The sequence below is a fragment of the Ascaphus truei genome, chromosome 12 (genome assembly GCF_040206685.1).
Source record: "Ascaphus truei isolate aAscTru1 chromosome 12, aAscTru1.hap1, whole genome shotgun sequence".
Lineage (NCBI taxonomy): Eukaryota > Metazoa > Chordata > Amphibia > Anura > Ascaphidae > Ascaphus > Ascaphus truei.
Genome location: NC_134494.1, coordinates 34,800,282 through 34,807,236, shown reverse-complemented (window position 1 = coordinate 34,807,236; position 6,955 = coordinate 34,800,282). Strand labels below are relative to the sequence as shown.

The 6,955-nt window shown below is 44.1% G+C and overlaps 1 protein-coding gene across 3 annotated transcripts in view; it reads right to left on the bottom strand.

Annotated features, from left to right (window-relative positions):
- Positions 1–6,955, bottom strand: part of BBOX1 (gamma-butyrobetaine hydroxylase 1) — a 221,736-nt gene that overhangs the window by 133,322 nt on the left and 81,459 nt on the right. The gene's annotated exons all lie outside the window — the stretch shown is intronic.

Sequence of the window (6,955 nt, the reverse complement as noted above, 5' to 3'; positions counted from 1 at the left end):
TTTGTCTTAACTCTGTGCCCAGGACATACTTGAAAACGAGAGGTAACTCTCAATGTATTACTTCCTGGTAACATATTTTATAAATAAATAAATAAATAATTTGTACAAAGACATAGAAAACAAATGCTTATAAATTGCAGATGATGGCTGATATTGACAAGACAGAGAGAGACCAAATAAATAAGAAGAAGCCATAGCAAAGACATCGGGCCATGTTGCCTAAGCCATGCCCTGCCATAACATACTTTCTGGTTCATTACAATACATGAAATATCTTGCTGCACTGGGAGGGGGCTTATGATAAAGCACCGCTGGGTATACATGGAACATTTTCTATTAAGGATACAATTATAGATGTCAGACCCAGTGTCAGCACCATGTGACCAATACACGGTATATAATGTTACGTGAGTGGTCAGTTCCTAATACAAACTTACACCTGAACATGAAATGGAGTGTTAAGGTTTCACTGCGCATAAGAAATGTGGACAGACTTTGACTGAAATCGACATCATGTGGCACCTGTTTCTAGGATTCTAGTTAAACGGTATAGAAGAAATGATGTTACAATATCTTTGTTAAATTGTCATTCTACCCAGTGGGGCTCAACTCCAGTCCTCAAGCTCCCCCAACAGGTCAGGTTTTCAGGATATCCCCGTTTCAGCACAGGTGGCGCAATCAGTCCCTGCTTCACCACAGGTGGCCCAATCAGTTCGTGCTTCAGCACAGGTGTCCCAATCAGTCCAAGACTGGGCCCCTGATTGAGCCACCTGTGCTGAAGCTGGGATATCCTGAAAACTTGACCTGTTGGTAGGGGGTGGGGGGAGCTTGAGGACTGGAGTTGAGCACCCCTGTTCTAACCAACTGCCATTGCCAAGAAGACTGCAACCTTCTCTTTACTCCTGTGTGTTTCAATATAAGATAGATTGCTTCACCTTGGCACAGGTCTCAGTGGGCCTCCATCATTATTTGGCATTCAGTATGACCAGATGAAAGACCCATCATCGAATTGTCTTTGTGGTTTTGCAGTCCCATTGAAAGTTACCACGATTTCTTCCTAATGTAACATGTGCAGAACGTGCTACGGGGATGGGGGCCAAATGTAATTATCAACAAGACTCTCTTAGTGAATAGTTTGGAGATTAGTTTTTTTTAGTTGTTTTTAATAAATGATGGATCACCCACTGATCAAAAGAAAATGTGCTGTATGTTACAAAATGGGCTGTGCATGTAATTACTAATATTACCATATTGTATTAATAATGTTGACTAGACACAAGATTAAAGGAGCACAAGATTAAACCGCACACTGTTTTTTATAGGATTGAAGCAGGGGGTCTCCGGAGCTGAACTACATTGATTTCACCTCCGGGGACCCCTTGCTTCTTGAGATACTTAACCTCTGTAGGGGCTGCCGGTATCTCTGCGCAGTTTAAAGCTCCCACGTTAAGTGGGCCGGTAGGAAGCCACAAGGGGGTGACATGGCGGCTTCCTATTGGCCGCAGGACGCAGGAGCCTTAAAAACGCCATTTCGATATCCCAAACTAGCAGCGTCTGGGCTGCTACTGGCACCCCCTTCTGAGTTGTGTATCTCGGGAAGCAGGGGGTCCGCGGAGCTGAAATTAATGGGGTTCAGCTCCGGAGACCCTCTGCTTAAACCCTATTTAAAAAAACCCACAAAACAAAGTGTTGCATGGGGCGCCCCTTTAAGGATATTATGATTTTCAACATTAGAAAATGTTTTAAAAGAGCAGGACATGCCCAGGGGACAAGGTGCAAACATTATATGGGTTCAACTTCAGGCTTCTCGGAGGAAGGGGTGGGGGGGGGAAGAGGGGGGAAGAGGGGGCTGCTTTAAAATGTTTATACTGATTAATGGTTAACTGTAAATCCTTGGAAAATAAAGACATTCAAACTTCTTTACAAGTTGTGATGACTTTTTATAAGCTCTTTATATTTAGACTCCTTATCCAGATTTACAGAGTTTCTCTGGCAACCCCAGAACGCAGAGAAGCGCTTTTGGGAAACGAAAAGGGGTCTTAGCAGCGCTGACTTTAATACTTCACTGCATAATAAGGCAAAAGAAACATATTGCCCATGCTAGAAATAAAAGGACGCAGAGAGTCAAAGTATCAGTGACTGTTGTACTTCAGTGTCATTTAGGCCGCGCTTATAGTGCTGGCGACGCGACCGATGATGTCGCCCGTCACCACCCGCGAAAGTTGTAATTTGTTTTTCAGCGATGGTCGCCAGTGACGTCACTAAAGGGGGCAGGCCGCGCAATTTGATTGGTTTAGAGACAGACACATGTGGCGACTGTCTCTAAAAAATCAAATAGACCCGGCTACTAATTTTCCAGACGCGACGTCGCTGTCGCGCTTACTGTAAGCACTCACGACGGAGTCACTATAAGCGCAGCCATTACCGACTTGTGCGTTAGAGATACTTAGGCCAAGATGCACAGAACTACTTAACGATGCGCTAAGTTCCGTTAGCGCATCACTAAGTGCTATGACTAAGACAGACTCGCGGTAACTATAACTTACGTTAGAGCAAATCATATGTAAAAGAAGCGGATTCACAGGGCTCTGTTATAGTTAACATGACGTTAGGTCATAGCTAATACTTGCGTAACATGCATCATAACGTGTGACATGTTTAGCGCGCCCATCAACATAACGTAACGATGAAGTCTATACTGTGAATTGCAACACCGCGGAGCTGCATTATCTCACAGAACGTGGACATCATGGTGGAACAGGCCTCTTGTGCTGCTCCATCAAACCATAGAAGGATCCAAGTAATCACATTCTGTGCAGCTGAAACTAACTTGATGGTTCATTATGGCAAGACCTCGGCAGCTGAAAAAACATGCAAGGGAATGTAAGAGAGGAGGCTCTTCAGCAGGACTGTCTCCGACTAATTATGAGCAGCACATGATGGAAGTGGACGGCATAATGGATAAAGAAGGTTGATGAACCAGATACGTAATTCCATACAAAGCACACAGTAATTATGTAGAAACATATATTTGAACTTCTTAAGCAAAACCTACATTATTTGACAGACCTAGAATAATAGAACTATTGTGTATCAAAATATATCAGGGGTGGCCAGCTCCAGTCCTCTGGGGCCACCAACAGGTCAGGTTTTCAGGGTATCCCAGCTTCAGCACAGGTGGTTCTTACTGAGTCACTGATTGAGAGACCTGTGCTGAAGCTGGCATACCCTGAAAACCTGACCTGTTGGTGGTCGTATAGGACTGGAGCTGGCCACCCCTGATAATATGTGTTTGGGTAAATGTATATTTGCTGCAACTATATATTATTATGACAAATATTGTATTACCCATCGTAGCAGAGGAGTGTCCGTACCAGAGGTCACTAAAAGCTGCATTTCAAGCTGCGTTTAAAAAAATAAAAATAAATATATATATATATATATTTTCCCCATTCAATATATGCACCAATACAATCTGCACACTGACAAGTGATTGGCTAAGCTGCAGATCGATCCGATCTCCTGTAATCGATCACTTGCTCCGGGTAATTTAATTCAGTTCTTGCACAGCATTTTGGGCCATGAAGTCCTGGAATATGATTGACTGGGCACTTACAAGATTCAATTGGTGCACTGCTAGAGAGAGGGCGGGGCTCAAGAGCCAGAGCCTATCAGAAGGGGAAGGAGGCTGTCACTTTGGAAATGCTTCCTACATTAGGCTAAGCTTATAGTGCCGGCGACAGCGACGCGACTGTCCGGCGACGGTCGCTGGAAAATCAAATAGAGATGACTTCCAGCGATCGCGACCAATCCGTCGCTCTGTCGTGTCACACTTACTATAAGCGCACGCGACGGCGGCAATGCATTTGTTCTGCCGCGACGTCGCGTCGCTGTCGCCTGCACTATAAGCGCAGCCTTAGAAACATTAAAAAATGTCTGTAAAACATTATTTTAAATGCTACAAGTATTTTCTCATAGTACAGAACTGATTTACTAAAAACACACACATAGGATATTGCTTGAACTGCTGCTTTAATATTGTTGGCTAGTTGTTGAGGTCTTGTTAGCATTGGGCATTGGCAAATGATTAAGGTTTCATTTGTAGGGGCGTTAATTAGTGTACGCAAGTTAGCAATGGCTCCCAGGGCGAGTTTGTTCAAAATCATGATCATAATATAAAAAAAAATGTAATATATATTTTTGTGTTATTATTAAACAAATTACTAGTCACAGCATTGCTTTTAACATCTACAGTGGTGTGAAAAAGAAAGTACACCCTCTTTGAATTCTATGGTTTTACATATCAGGACATAATAACAATCATCCGTTCCTTAGCAGGTCTTAAAATTAGGTAAATACAACCTCGGATGAACAACAACACAGATGAACAACACAGTCTTAATCTCAGAATCACTCCATTCACATATATACTTAAACAAACTATGCCAACAGTGCGAACGCTGCGCGAACAAATAATAACTTTCATCTCTGTCTGGCCTCCCAATCATGGGGTACTGGCCTGTAGATCCTGGTGTGCTAGCACAATCGATGGAGCACATAAACTGTGTGTGTGTTGCAGGCCTTGTGCTTTACAAAGTTCAAACTGTAATGGCAATATAACTGCAGTTTATATCCTTTGTGGAGTAGCTTACTCACTACAACCTGGTGTAATTCCTGCACAGCTGGGCTCCCTAATCTCTCGTGTAGTAGTCTCTGTCTGCCTGCTTCCCTCTGCACTGTCAGGTCCTGGTCACGGCTGGGCCCTGCTGCATGCACTGGTCTGGTGGGGCAACTCTCTCTCTCTGCAGTTCCCTCTCTCTTAGGGGTCCTGCATGGACTCTCTGTGCAGGATGGACCTGCACATCCTCACTCCCTCAGCTCCCTTTCCAACTGTCACCACCTGTCACTCCACTGGCTAAGCACAGTCACATGGTCCACAAGGGGGTTACATATATATCAACTAAGAATAGAAGAGCACACAGACTCATAGCCGCTGAGTGAGAGATATTCACGAAACGCGTAAGGTGATCGAGCGAATCTGTGTTGATTGTGTAAGTTCCCAGCTGCCATCGTGGTGGGGACGCCACCACTAATGGGAGGTGCTGAGGTGCAGGAGATTGGAGAAGGGAGCATAGAGAGTGCAGGCAGTGCAGGCTCCAGAGTGAGACACAGGCACGCAGTCCAAGAACACACGGTGGGATCCTAGATTTCCACGAGGTGGTTCTTGCTTTACCTGATTGGGTTTTATGTCTCCACTGCAGTTAGCACAAATGTGAGTGCAATTGTTTATCACTTTTAATGTTGCTCTATTTCTGTGGAATAAATTGTATACACTATGAGACTTGTGTCTTTGCTCTTCTATTTTTAGTTGAAGTGGATGTACAGAAGGTTGGGGATCTCTCTCTGAAGAAAGCAGCACCAGGACTTCTCCTATGCCTATGATTGTTCCCTTTTAAGACTGGACATTTATATTTATATATATAAAAATAAGAGAAAGTATACTTAACAGAAATAGAGGTGCACGCAGATGGACAGGGAACGCCAAACCAGTCCAGCAAATATACAGCAAAGAAAGGGCCCGCAGCACTCACCAGATACATGTATTTCTTTATTGAAACATAGGGCAACCAAGGTAACCTAGAACAACGTATGTTTCTGACCCACACAGCTCTCTCTCAAGTTCTAGTGAATAGTGCAACAGATCACCATTACATAAGTGTAGCCATGGCTGGTTTCTGGTTACCATTCTGCCCTCACAGGCATGCAAGTCCTGGTAAGAGCAGGCAGTGCCAGTACAAATCATGGGGTTTCCCCACACAGGCAGTTCTTGAGTGACAGAGAAGGAGGTTTTACTAGGTCTGTGTTCTGCCCAATCCTGGGTTCAGACCTAGTACCTTTCCCCTACTGTATTTAAGGGAGGTGCAACCCCAAATTCAGTAGTGTCTACCGTTGATAGAGGCAAGGTATCACACAGGACTGCTGAGCACTGGCAGGGCCTGGTCCTCTTCCCTAAGGGAAGTGAGTGATTACCTTTTCCGCTGGTCCTGTTAGAGGGCTGGGGAAGAGCAGGACTGCTGCAGGGGGCCCTTGACCCATAATGAAGGTCCAGGAACCATCCAAAGTTTGGAGACCAGAACAGAGACTGTATTAGGGAGACGTCTGCCATGTTGCTGTGAGTGTATAGGTATAAATCCGTTCCAGTTGAATATACCTCCGGCGTGGTGTGTGATCTTACTGGGGGGAGAGGTAACCGTTTCTACCATAGGAGATCGCCTCCATACATCTGGAGCTTATGGCAGATGGAGACACTTTGTACCATGAAGTAAATGTTGGGTATATATCCCAGAAGCCTGTCCTGCAGTCCCAAACCATTGGCGGACAACTCTCTTGTGAACAAAAAGGTAGCATGCACCATACACCTGGTAGCTGGGGGATCTCCCAGAGGGCGGGTGAACCACTGTTACATAGGGACAGAAGTATAGGTGGTGCCAAAACAGTAATTATCTAATTAGTATCAGCAGTTAGGTAATCACAAACCCGTGCGTCTGTATTTATGTATTTATGTATAATTACTGCACATGTGCAATGCCTGCAGAATATTAACAAACATGGCCTGTCTATGGGGGACCCATCTTTAATTGATTTTGACATTTACTTTTCCTGATATCTCTCTTCTTTGGATATCTATTGCATATGACTTGTTTTCTGTGCACATTTTTTTTATTCCTTGCACTCATTTCTTTATAAGCATTTTTATATGGCAATTGTATCACTTTTTCACTTTGTTTTATATTTTTCTGTATTTTTGGAGTATTATGCCTTTTTGTATTCATTCATTTCCCTTGTGACAAACGGCTTACTCCGGGGCTCCACCGTCTGTCCAGGACTGTTAGAACACGGTCTTTTAGGGTAGGTTAAATGACGAGGCGTAACGTGCTGTTCCTTTAAACAGGCT